This window comes from Orbicella franksi, chromosome 10, assembly GCF_964199315.1.
Source record: "Orbicella franksi chromosome 10, jaOrbFran1.1, whole genome shotgun sequence".
Lineage (NCBI taxonomy): Eukaryota > Metazoa > Cnidaria > Anthozoa > Scleractinia > Merulinidae > Orbicella > Orbicella franksi.
In genome coordinates, this window is record NC_138154.1 from 4,437,278 (window position 1) to 4,451,780 (window position 14,503).

The 14,503-nt window shown below is 36.5% G+C and overlaps 1 pseudogene; it reads right to left on the minus strand.

The window, feature by feature from the left end:
- Nucleotides 1-9,881: 9,881 nt before the first annotated feature.
- On the minus strand, nt 9,882-13,768 carry LOC145501456 (uncharacterized; annotated as a pseudogene).
- Nucleotides 13,769-14,503: the final 735 nt, after the last annotated feature.

Sequence of the window (14,503 nt, forward strand, 5' to 3'; positions counted from 1 at the left end):
GAATCCTATGCTAAAAGCTGTTGCTAGAAGGAACTAGCCTTCCTACATGTTTAGACGGAAAACACGAACTATATTCTGCAACACGTACTCAAATAGTTTCACGCTTACTTAAACAAAGGATCATACAAAGATCATATTACCGGTTATTGTGTAATCAATGTTGTTCTAAAATTATATTTCACGCTTCGTCACGCTTTTGTAGACTTTACTACACAAATGTATGTTAACAGCCACTTGAAGATTATTATTGAATCCAGAAACAAACATGGATGCACTCTTCTATCCAGAAATTATTATGCAAACTACTAGTCAATCATCAACATATACTTTTAACATCACAAGGTCTACATGTATCAAAAGAAGCATGCAGATTGTATGAACAATATGTTTTTTATATTGTTTTACTGCATTTACAGTAACATTTTACCACATTTTGCACCATCTTAAAGCTGGCAATCAACAAAAGAACCTACATTCTGTATGCAAATCGATTATTCTTATTCCATGTGTCAATATTTCTTTCCAGTCATGACAAAATGTATTCAGAATTTCAGTGAAATCAACACCATTGAGAAGGTGTCTATTTGGGACCAACTGTCGAATTCTCAGTTGCTGATGTTATTGTGTAACTGGCTTAGATATTGCAGGACACCCTCTTGACAGTACATGTAGAAGTTAATTTGATATCTGTAAACAGTCTTCAGTAAAATTAATAACAACTTAACTATGTTGATACCTAATAATTAATATTACCTTATTCATTTAAATTTATTCCTTTATCTTCCTAGTGATGGCCTATTCACTTGTAGTACTTTAACTCCCGAATGTAGAACTAGCTTTCCAACTGAATGGAATAAAAGTAAATCTAAGCCCACACAAGTACGCTTTGTGGACCTATTTTTAGGTCACCCAGCTGAATCCAATGTTTGCAAAAGTATATTAAAATTAAGATCTCCAACTCGCTTTCCATTTCATCACTAGATTTAATTCACAAGGACATAGTTATTGGCTTCAGCCTAGACTGACCCACTTCCCTGGTAAAGAGGTAAAAAGTGTCAAATGAGCAAATATTGAAGGAACTTTCCAATTGTTCCAGGCATTACCCCATCTTCAAAACTTTGTGAAATTTCTCTTGTTTCCGCGAGTGCAAAATACCCCAAATGAACATTAGTTTTAAGTAATTTCCATATATAGATGTAATTCCTTTTAATATTGCAAAAAAGATAATGTAATTAATTTACTCAAGCAACACTGATAAAATTATGACATGCTCCAGTTATTACCACTGTCGAAAACAGACCAACAGCAGATAAAAACAAACAAACACGGGTTTGTTTACAGCTTAATTATGACTAACAAAAAATGGAGAAAAATAGTATAGTCTCATCATTAGGCCACTTGAGATATGGTGGAAGCATTGACAGGATGGCAGTATTTACTTTTCGCAGCACTCTACCACAACTACTCATGGTAACATCGAAGCGATCGGCCACTTGTCTTGACATCTTGTTACCATTAGCCAGCATCCACAAATAAATCAAAATTTGTTTCTCTGGTGGCATTGGGGTCCTTCCAAACCAGTTTAAACCCACATTAAAGTGCCCATAATGTCAAAAAATGTTTTCACTCATCTAATTCTACATTTTCCTAAAGAACTTCTGTGAAAAAATTTTTCGATTTGGATAAAACGCAATTTTTTAACCGATTTTTACGAAGTTCAAAATTCCATTTCCTTGCGGTTGACCCATGCCGCTGATCACAAGAGTAATGTGCTCAAAATGACCATGTGACTGATGTCTGTGACGTAGGTTCAGGAACCTCACTTGACCTTTAGTTCACCTTTAGTGCGTATAAATACATAGGTTATGTGTGAGTCTTTTACGATATTGTAAGTTTTACTGCATGTCCTTAGTGATCTCCATGCTTTAAATCCTTCCTATTTTACTTGTTTGCTATGGAAGAAGAGTTCTCTGGCACAGAAAGCGATAATACTGTGGATACTGTGGAATTCAGTCAAGATGAATTTGACAATGTCGCAGTTGACGCCGTAGAAGTCGAAGCGAGCGGTTGAAGCTATGAAAATGAAGACGATTCGCTCAAGCCATACACGGATGAAGCACTTGCATATGAAGAATGGCTTGCACGTTACCAAAAGAAACAAGAAAATCAAAAGTTAGAGAGAGAGTTAAAGAAACGTCTAGAAAACCACATACTTGTTGAAGAATGGTAAGTTTAGATTTTATCTTCATTCTGCTTTAAGTTATTTACATTCGTGTTTCTCACCTTAGAAGCTTGTGTGCTTCTATGCATGTCTTTGTTGGTTTCTTACCTCAGTAGCTGTAAAACTGAAATCACATTCATTCACATTCTTTGAATTGATTGTTTCACATTCAGGTGTACTTGTGGGAACTGCAGTTGTGGTCTTCTGGTGAACATCAGTGAGTGCTACTGCTGCAAAGAGCTAGAAGGATGCTGCGAAGCACTCACAAGCGACCTAGTGAAGGAGGACCTATAAGATACCCAAGAATTAAACTGCATCATAGAATAGCCTGACTTTAGACTTGTCTGCCTAGAAAAGTGGAGCCTACAGCTGGCTGGTGGAAAGTACCGCACCAGAAACAATGGTACAAGAAAACTGGCTCTGAGGAAAGTTCTGATAATCCACTATTAATTTCTTCATTTGTTTTTATAGCTCAAATCCTTCACAGCTATAGCTTTTATCTATACAGAACTGTAATTTAACTGGGAATAAAAATTAACTACAACACATATTAACTTACTTGTATAGATCAGGATAGTGTGCCTTAATAATTATTTGGTCCATATGTGCCATCTTTATCTTGGAAATAAACTTGCATCGAGAGTGTATTTATTTATTTGTCTAATTATTTCATGTTGTGTAGATATCTCCAATCAGTTGCTTACAGAGAGTTTCCGAGGCTGGTGTACGGATACCTGGGAAAGAGGAGGATCCCTCTCCCTGCATGTGCCTATACCACAATACACAAGGAATTCCCAGTTCAAGACAACAAGACCCTCACTGGGTTTGAGGTCGAAGATTTAGTTGATTGAAAGATATTTAAAATTATGGTCATTTTGCTACCTGACCACCAAATCACTTTACTTTTCTGATTTCAGAACAATATAGGATGTAGCTTCTTGGCCTGTCTTTTATTTTATACCGATATGAAATTGTTTTTCTTGTTGGTAGTGACCAGACTGCGAATGTGGTGGATAAGATTTCCGCATAGCCCCATACATTTGTTATGCATACAAGTTTCAACTATATTCATACGTGTATTAACTGTTTATGTGAACTAGTATGCATGCATAAGGAATGTATGAAGCTGTGCAGAAATCTTACCGCATGCAGTTGCAAAACTTCTTTACAGTACTACTCCAATGCTACCAACACAGCATAAAGTATACAAATTATTTTTGCAGATTTATATGCAGGAAAGAGGCTAACTTGTTTTGCAAGGCATGACTAAGGTTGTACCGTGTGTGACATATTTCAAACATGACATATGCGTGACATGTTTATTTTTAGGGATCACACATTTACAAATGTTGTTACTCCTTTCTATTTTTTGGACAGTTTTCAATAAACCTATGTCCTCACGGGGTTTTTGCAAGCAGAACATAGTGGGCAAGCTCTTGTAGACTGCTCCCTGCTTTGCCCTTCTGACTGATCTGCCACTGTGATTAAAGAAGCAAATAACTATTGTTATCATCTGTGTGTATATTGTTCATTTTTAATTAACTCTGGAAGACTTGTCGTAAGATTGCCTTTACTAGAAAGTGAAGCATGACACTTGCTCTACCTGGTTCTGCAGAATGTCCTTCTTCAGGATCTGCTGTGGGAGGTACATCTCTTGTTACCGTGCTCAGCCTCTCTGCTCTCTTCCTAATGGCCTCCTCTCTGCTGCTTATCCACCAGCATGGAATTCATTGGCTCTGGTGTCATCTCTTTCAAGTCTTGGACTGCACCTTGAAGTTGTTCTTTGCTCAGTCCCAGAAAGAACTGGAAAAGTTCTTCAACTTAGTCTACAAGAAAGTCCATATGTAAATGGGCAGAGCTTACTAAAAAATGGTTGCTATGGAATTCTTACCCGCTTTGTCTTTGCCAGTGTTTGTTCTATTGAAGGTTGTGTCAACTGTTTACAATCTACCACAGTTGGAAATTATAAGAAAGAGCATATAAAAAAGTCAAATGCTTGCAAAAATCAATTCTTACAGTTGGAGTGTGTTGAAATGCAAAACCTGTAGGATGAATTTGATGAAATTTGTGTCATTGCAATCAATATTATTTTGTTGTCAAAATTGACTTTTTGACTAAAAAAAAAAGAGCAAGAGAATTTGGAACTGAATGCACTCAGTGCCATAAAACCATACGGGTAGGTTTATTAAAATATAGTGTAATAAAAGTAATTTGTTTACCAAAGTTTTGTTCAACTTTTTGACTTCTAACAGTTGCTTTGCCGTTTTTAAACTTCGGGTAGCTCAGTTTTAAGGGGACACTGTCATCTTCATTAACTTTGTCATCTCTGTGCAGGTTGTAATTAAAGTGCAGAGCCGCTAGAATATGCCTGCAAAGAAATAAACAAAAAAAAACAAACAAAAAAGAACATACTTTTGTCATAATTATTGAACATATAACTAGTACATATTGGAAGAACCAAAAAGGAATGTACGAAAAAAATGAAAATAGTAAAATGGAAATACCTGCAGTACATTCCAATGTAGGAATAAGCAATCAGCTTTGGGGCAAACAAGTTAAGCACTGAATGAAAACCTTCAAGGCAGTCTGTCTGCACCAATGCAGAAGCTTGCATTATACCCTTTTTTAGACTTTCTGCAGTCAGAGCCTTCTTCATTTTCTCATATCCAGCATGGTCTAGTTATAAAAGGATAAGAAATGAATTCAGAAGTTGTGTTTCAGTCTTGTTATTTTAAGTGTTCATTATTAAAAGTAATTTACAGGTGTAGTTGCAAGTGATATTCCTGTCAGTTGTTAAACTTTCAACCCAGTTTATATTAAAAACACATTAGAACTTCAATTAGCAAGAAATAAAACTATAGTATTCTTTAATCTGACAGCACTTCCCTCACATTACAACCCTGGGTCACCTGATGGCAATTATATTTAAATAGGACAGCACCAAAAAGGTAACTATATTTTAATTAGGGTGGTGCTCCAGGCTTGTAATGCAAAGCATAAGCTATATTACCAAAAAAAATACTGTACCTGGATCCAGCCATTTCCTATCAGGAATCACTCCATGAGCACATTTATTGAATTTTGGGTCATCAAGGCCAGAGTGTTTGTTCACAATGTGACTTAAAAAAGACTTGAACTTTGCCCAGATGACTTTTCCGTCACCATTAGAGGTGGTAGTTGCACTCCAGTAGAGGTGCTTTTCACACAGCTTCACCCATTGCTGGAGATCTTCATTTCCCTTTTCTTTAGCAATCTTGGACAGGACTTTTCTGATCTTTGAATAGCAACAGCCATTATTAATAGTAGTTATTAATTAGTGACCAGTTTTCATAAATCTTAGTTAAATCTTAAATCATAAATCTTAGTGGCCCAGGCTGCACAACTGGCCAAGATTTTTAAGTAATTAAAAGCAAAGCCGTTTATTAAAACTCTGGCAGATTATGTACCCATGATGCACCATACAGACTATTCTAAGCATTTCAGTTAAAAAGAAAATTAATAAGAGAACTATTTCTCAAAGGGCGACAATACTGTGCATAACCAGTCACTGAAAAGGAAGTACTACACAAAAAGTTTTCATACTTTTTTTCATTCTTCATAGGACATGCAATTTGAATATATCTGTCAGATATAAATGTCCCAATGACCACACCACATCCAGTGAGAAAATTCATGCATGTCTGGAACCCCAGAAATTCCATTGCAGGACTGCTTACTGCCTGATTCCTCTGCAAATTAACGTAAGCAAAGGTCTAAATAAATTTGTTTGTTTATTAACTTATGACAAATGTTTGAAAATACACTTAACTATGACATACATACTGTCACATACATGCAGAAAAGACTTTTTGCACCATATTTTTCTGTTTCAAAATTGGTTTACTCATGTCTTTCAAAAAATACATTCACTGGAATGTGGAAAACATCTGAAAAATTAAAATTAAATTGTTGAATATACCTGAACAAGTGCAAAATGGATGATGCGAGGTAACATGCAGCAGAAAACAGAGTAAGCACAATATTTAGCGCAGTGTCCCATGCTGTCATGGCACCCGTCACCTGCTATGGTTATCATGCCAAGATCCTTCAGCTGTGGCAGCAAATTTGCCTGTTATTACTTCCAGAACAGGTGGATGGTGGGGAACAGCTTATTCTGTAACATGGATTCATGAAAAATAGGTTCAATTAAAAAAATTAATAGATTTGTGATAAATTAAATGCTGTAAAAAGCTCAAGACAGAGATTATCTTAGGAAAATGGGAAATTTGTATTTCTTTAGTCTTCATTATGAAATTTAATACAGCTTTACAGAAGTAATTATGATGTATCATTGATCAACTCAGTAGTTGTTTTGAAATAGATATGTCTGCAGAATGATACATGATAGGAAAAATGTTTTACAGGATTCAGCGTGGTTACAATATTGAAATCCACCCAGAAAGGAGCTCGTGTGTACATGTAACAACATCACACACACAGTTTGCAGATTAAGTACTTTTGGTGCTTATTTTAAAAGAATACCAGAACATTAAAATGAACTCACCCGTTGGTGGGTGAAGAATGTATTCAACAATACACACAACAAGCCCATATGCTGGAACCTCCAGTAAAGAGAGTGGCCATACATAGAAGAAAGTTGCCAGCAGCAGTCCTGGTCCCTGGCAAAAGAGGCAGGCTGTTCCAGGTGTAATCTTTTCCACAGCTAGGATTGTTACAAGCTGTTTTTATAACAAACTCGGTTCCACTCTGTGTTGCCGTCACGATGGGTTTAATTTCTGACCGACAAATGTAGCAGAACTGGAACAACAGCAGGAGTTTTGATAAAAACACTATGTGTTTTAGCTCTGTCCTTAGGTTGTGGTGGTTATAGAGAGGAATGCTGCATGTAAAAGAAAAAAATTATAAATATAGTCAATGTATATGTATTAGGAAAATACACAATAAGGTCCAAGGTAACCCACCAAATGAAACAACATGTCTAGAAACTCCATTTTCAGAGGCAATATATATCATATTTAACTGAAAATTGCTGAGGGAGGAGGGGTGGAAAACAACAACCTTCATGTGGGAGAAAACTATATATTTAGGGCTGCACAATATTAATCACAAAGTTGTTTTACTATTCATTATGTGTGTCTTTTAAGTCCTCAGTGTTACCAACAACTCAGTTCACATTTTAAACATACGTCCTGGCAAATACTTTGGCAAACAGCCCTGTTCAATATACATACATTTTTAAACTCCTGGATACACAAAGCGTAGAAATGTGTTTCTTGCGGGGACTCCGATACGCAAATGTATCACTCACTCACTCACTCAGGTGTAGACACTGTTCATAATTAGTTGGCCCGAAGGAGAGCGCCCGAGGCCGATGCCATGTTGGAATAGTAACCGAGCCCGATGCCATATTGGAATAGTAACTGTGCAGTCAGCGCGAGCCTCGCTATCGTGTTTGCGCGGTTACTACTGAAAGGATGCATCGTGCCAGCCCAAATTGATGATTTTGTAGCTTTTACCAAAGTGAATAGAGGGGAATGGTTATGAAACTTGACAAAGTTCTTTGTTGTATGTTTTTGTTCGCTTTTTTGGCCTTGAGGGTGCACAAAACACAATAGTTGTTTACTCTGCACTGAGGAACCAATCAATAGAAATGTGTTGGTTACATAATTCCTGCATAGTGTATGAGCATGAAACAAAAATTTGTGCACTGTCGTGGACCTTCCAACATAAATCTTGCATCTTTGTTTGTCCCTTTGATGTTTGCGGGGCTTCATAACCAGTCCCCTCAATTAACTATGCTTTTACATGATCATTAATGTTAGGTGTTTCGCTAAATTGAAGTGGAGTTGACTTCGAATGTTTGAATTAGTACTATGGCCAACTTGAGCACTGAATGTCATGAGCATTTGACTCATCCAGGTGTTCAAAATGACCAGGAGATGATTCAGATTTCAGATTTTATTAATTGACACTATTTACAGACATATTTCACTATCGCACACTATTACAAAAAATTCATTAATTAAAAATAAGGAAAATATAATAACAATAAAACCAAAACAAAATGTGCTCAGTGACCAAAGAAGCATATGCTGTCATGTTGGTCACTGACACGTTCAAAAATAAAAGACAAGACACATCAATTAATAGAAACAATGCAATAAAGGAAGTAAAATGTGAATAACAAAAGTATTCGAAATAAACAAGTTAAATGAATAAATAATGCAGAAGAGTAATATTGAGTATTTAAAAGGTATAGTTTATATTGCTTATAAAAGGAAGTGTAAGGCAGTTTTTAAATTCTGTTGGAATAATGATGATGAGCATTTGTTTGCTGGAAAGTGACCTACTAATGTGGTAAGCTTTGATGAGAATGTGTCTTATTTGAGGACCTTAATGAACTTATATGAGCGGAACAAACACTTCTCAATGAGCGAAACCAGGACAAACATCCACACCATTATATAATATTGTAATTTCATTTTTTATAATTACTAACATCTAAACCCGAGGCCAGCCGAAATGTTGTTTTGAATATACCTTTTGTCAGCCTTGCAGTAGTCTTTGACTTATTATTGTTTTACTTTTCACGTTTGGCTGATTAGATCTCCTGTGAGATCCAACGTTCAATCAATTGAGTAGTCCACGTTCAACCGACATCGAGTTAAGTTAAGATTAAAGTTGTGTTCTCTATACTTGTGTTCTTTATTTTATAGTATATTGATCTGAACTCTGAGTGGGATGTGAAATGCACATAAACTTGGGAAAAAATTCCCAAATACTTGATTTTGATAAGTTTAAATGATTTTTACCTTGTCTTCTGTTTACACTTTTGCTTCCTGATTGAAAAGATAACAAAGGGAAAGAAACCCCTCTGAGCTCATAGGAGCACATATTTATGGGTGGACAGATTTTTTGGAAAATGAAAATGCTTGCAAATGAGGCTACTTATTTTGATGTACTTTACATGCAATATATATAGAGAGACAAGCAGTTCTACATTGGAAAAGAAGTGCTGTCTCATAAAAAACCTTACCTATAGCCTTGAGTGAAATGCAATGAAAAAGGTCTGTAAGCTCGTACGATGTGAATACTTGTAAAATTCCCCAGCAGGTAGACAAACATCAATATCGAGATCTGGGTGTATGTGTGTGTGTGTGGGGGGGGGGGGGGAGAGAGTACTCTATGATTTCTTTGGCACAAGTGTCCTCTGTGACCCAAGAACCCTTAGCCTTTACCACTTTCTGTTCAGCTACAATTTTGCCACCCTAGCTATTCTGTAATATTTGTGCAACAAAAGCCAATGAAAAAAGCCTATGCTTTGTGAGATAAGTGTGACCTTGCGTGGTACAAGCCCAGCTTGTTTTAACAGCCTTTAAAAATGCACCGGTAATTGCAAGTTCACCAACATATTTCATCTCTAGATTACTTAATCCACGAGTTTGACAATAGGTCTCCTTTGATTTATGGTAGATACAATAATAACTTCTAGTGACTTTTTGAGGCAATACTTTACCTTTTGCCTTTTTTCCTGTAAAATTATCCTCAGTGTCTGTTTGTTCATCACTCACCAAACAGATCATCACCACCAGAGGAAAACAGTTCTGGCTCCTTTTAAATGGTCTCATTGTCATCAACATCTTCCTCCTGATATTCCTGATCACCAGTAGTGGGGGGCATCATCGAGATCAGCATTTGCGGAATTATCCATGAGATTAGATGCAATGTTTTCAGCCATCTTCAATTGGCTTTCTAGTTGCTGAACTTTATTAGTTAATGCATTCACTGCAACAAAAGTCAAAATGCAGTCATTGTGGTGGTTGTCCGATAACCAAAGTTCATAATAAAGCTAAAACATGCATAAAATCGTTGACTTCATACAACTCTTCCTCTGTTCAGCATACGTGTATTTACTGTCCAGTGTTGGACCTGACTGTGTGAGAATGTGCAAAAAAAGTGATCAAACTGTTTGCTTAACCTAACCTTTACGTTTAAGTTGTTTACTTTTTCCTTGACTCTTGCCAAGTGCCTCTTGGGACGATTCCACCTACCTTCTCAGTATGTCGACCTCCCTCATCAGCAGATTATACGTCTGGTCTGCAAGTGTCTGTGATGATTCGTCCTAAGATGCACCAGAGAGAAAAATTTAGTTAGATATTGAGACTACTTTTACATATTTATGTCAACTGCTCCTTCGCTTACACCAGCATCATCGGTAAATTTAACTGAAACTTTGTTTACAGGGGACAACGATTTACGAGGCAATGCCCGCTTGGCTCCCTCCCATAGAAAATTTAATGGGATGTTACATTTTGATATACAGCTCTCATTGATCTCTTGGGCCAATTCACCGAGTATCTCGGTGATGTCTTTGTTTTGAAGACTGGCTGGGATGGTAACAACATACAAAGATACACTAATCAAAAAGAAAAAAACTAACACTACTTACAATGATTAAATTACAGAAACCTACACTTACACTAATTACAATACAGTTGCCCTAGTAAACAATACTTTACACTTATCAAACATGCTACTTATCTAATTTCTCGCACTTTAGTGGTACATTATAACGTGCATAGTGTCACGTAAGGCGTGTTTGCCCTCACCTTTGCTGGGAAAATGTACTCATTTCTAGTTCTATAATAATTTGAGATGATCTTGCAATAACCAGCCAATTAACTGAGTTGCCAAATTATGGCAGAGATTTGTGTCAGTTTAGCTCTCTTCCCAGCAAACCGAGCTTAGCCTTAGCAATGCATATTGTGAAATACAATCCTTAGTAAAGGAGCAATGCACTTACATACAGTCCACTTCTTCCGTAAAGTTTCGTCTTTCGGGAAGTAATGCATTGAAATTCCTGGAGTCAGCAAATTATTTGCACAATTAGTCATATTGGGGCCACCGGCCACACAATAATTTTCCCTTGTCTTAGTTTTCCCCTTGTCCACCATTACGGTCAAGTTGTCTGAACAATTCCCTACATCAGGACCTTGTAATATGATCGTCTTGACTGCGTGTAAGATGGACCCACTTTCAATTGTCAAATTCGAAATTTGGGCGGCAAAAAGTCAGATTTTTTCCCTTTAACATTATTCCCTTTTGGCAGTTTCGAAAAGTAGACATAACAAGCAACAGAAAAACGCAAAGAAAAATTCACTTCATATGCACTTTAAGCAATGTGATGTTGGATACTATAGAGATTTCATCTATTATGATTAGCTTTAGCTCTGATAAAGATATTCTTGTTTGTGTCCTTCTTTGGTCAGACATATCAGATAGAATGTAACCCAAGCTCTTTGGGATACCTAAAGCAGCATTTAGAGTAGTGCCCTCAATGTTAATGGCAGCAACACCAGTAGGAGCCATTAATAGAACTAAAGGTAGTTCAGGGTTCATAGAACCGTGCCTAAAAGTTTTGGTGACAGTGTGATATATTGTTCTTATGAGTGCAACAAAACTTTCTTTTAGTTTTATCATCCTTTTTGCTAATTGTAGCTTAGCTTTTGTATTTCCCTTTAAACCTCTTGAGCCAGTACATTTCTTGAGACGGATATAGATTTTTGAAACTGCATATTTTTCAGATATTTCAGTTGGAGTGAACTTGGTACCGTTGGCCTTTCTTTTAATAGAATGGTGCTGTTTCGTTTAAAAACAACTGAAGAACATCCTCTGCTCCAGGCTTCATTAATTTTGTCCATCTGCTGATGCTGTTGAAGGCACTCAAGGTTTCTTTGGAGTGCTTCTGCCAGTTCTGGGCATGCCTCTCCATTTGCCTCTTTAATGGTCTTGTGTAAAACAATAGCTTTGTTTTCAATAATTTCTAATGTTGGCTTTCCAAGCCCAAGAGATGGGTGGAGGGGCATGCATAATACAGACTCAATGACATGTCCAGATTCCTGGAAGATGGGCTTGCACTCACAGTTATGACATTGGTTTACTTTGGTTTTGACTGAACCACCATTCACAAAATCTTCATTATCGGTTGACAATGATTCAAAGCTATGTTGGGAAAACTGTTTCAAGCCATTGCCATTGGAGCTACTCTGCAAAATCCAGGGTGTGTGTGGCTTGCCATTTTCAAGATCCTTAATTGTTGTGTGACATTAGTTGTAGGAGTATTTGCCATTTGGATCTTTTAGGCCTAAAAACCTTGCAATGAATTCCCAGTCTCTTCCCAAACTGAGTCAACAGTTTGAAATACAGCACTCCATCTTTTTACCATCAGAACTTTGCAAAGTTCATGCTTCACGTGTTGAACCATTTTTTCTTCTAGCAATAGAGACAGCGTTCACTACCATGGTCACTCCGGAAATTCAAGGTAAGCTGCTGAAGTTCCACTGGCTGATTTTGCACCCCCATTTTCTAAAACTTGTTTTTCATTTCCTTTGGTACAAGCAATTGCACCTTTTGGTAGATCGACCTTTAAGTTAAGTTCGGATATGTTAGCCAAGACTTTTTGTGTCGCCTCAATAACTGGATCAAACAACCTCTGTGATGCACTCATAATTTTCCTTTTCCCCTTCAAAAATTGCCAGTAGGTGGGGCAGTATGTACTGAGTGTTGCTCCTTGCAGTTGAGAAATTGCAATAGCAATTTGGTGGATCTCCCTCCCTTGTCACCAGAGAGAAGTGCCTATAACACGTTTTCAAGGAATGTTGCTTTTCTTTATAAGGAGACTGCTTTTATTCAGTTGAGCTACAGTTTTGGTAAGTTCATTGAAGATGTTTGTCACTCTAACAAAGGACACTTTCTTCCCAGAGGAACTTTCAAGACTTCCACATTCATAAATTTTCTTCTCTGAACCAAATATATCACATTCTGCAGATTAATGAAAGAGCAGACCTATGAGAGGCTTTATATGGTTAAGTAAAACTATAGAATCGGTAGAAATTTGTCAGTTTGGTGTCTTGAAAGTTTACAAGATTCTTGGAAAAAAGGCTTAACTATTGTTTCTGTGAACAAGTGCAAATCCAGTTCCAGTCCTCCCACTCCTAAGAGCTTAAAGCTGTTTTCCTCATAACTAAGTAACTTTCATTCATTAGTTCACTAGTCCTGAAAATTTGGTGTAGTGCCAAGACTATATACCCTTGGCTAGTTTTTTAAATTCTCTACATCTGCCTGCATGGTATTGTATTAAAATTATGAAAGAGAATGAATATATATTTCTCCTGACAGGGAAAGGATTCAAAGCAAACATAAATAAATGTATTTTGCAAAGGCACATTATTTTTTACTTTCAGGACATTTTGTGATCTAACTTGTATTGTTATTATCATTTTATTTGAATTTTTTACACTACCTGCTTTAGGTTGACCTTGACATCACACTTATTTACTGAAGGTAGTGTAGATTAAGTTACTTAGCTTTTTTTACTTTTGTATTGGTATTGTTAAAATAGCTGTGACTGATGTATATGCCTGAGTTTAAATGATGCTAAATAAAATTAATTACTATGTTAATAAGGTGTGTTGTTTAGTTACATGTATGCTTACTTAGTGCATCTTTGAAGGTTCTTTTAATCATTCTCAACATTTCTATGGGCATGGGAGTGTTAAGTTCTGCAACCTTAAAATTGAAGTTGTTTTTAATTTATGAGAGAAAAGGCCTTGTGTGTAAGAAGTTTCGCTTTTGAAGTTGATGAGTTTCGTCTAGATATGGTAGATGATGAATATTATAAACTGGTTGACAAAACTTTATGATAAATACACTTGATCTACTCATAAATTTAAAAGAAAATTCAACTAGTGCCATATTGTAATTCTATTTACTGATATAATAAATTATTGATTTCCACAATATTTGCTTTGCTTTTAAAAATAATTTCTATTTACAAGGCTAAAAAAGTTAAAAAGTAAAGAACACCGAACATTTTCGACACTAGGTCATCTTTAGGGTAAGTAGAGACCGTCTGTTAATTGCGTATTTGATATATCAGGTACGTAATTCCCGATGGGAACAGTTTCACAATGTCACAATGAACCTGACTGTTTAAAGATGGTTTCCTTTGTTGGATCATTAGGTCTTTAAGGATTCTACGCTTTGTAGTGGATTGAGCCGTGCAAAGTATGCACCAGCTAAAAGAATGTGAAGGATTCACGTAGATGGCAGGCAGGCTTGGAGTCGCTATAACTGTTAAGAGTCATACTCAGTTATTTTCGAGCTATATAAAAAGGTCGCAGCCACGGTACCTCACCGATTTTGCTGAGATTTGGCTTGCAGGCTTGTTTAAGAGTCCTAACAGCAAAATGAATGTTAAAAAGTTCCAATTCTATTTACTTT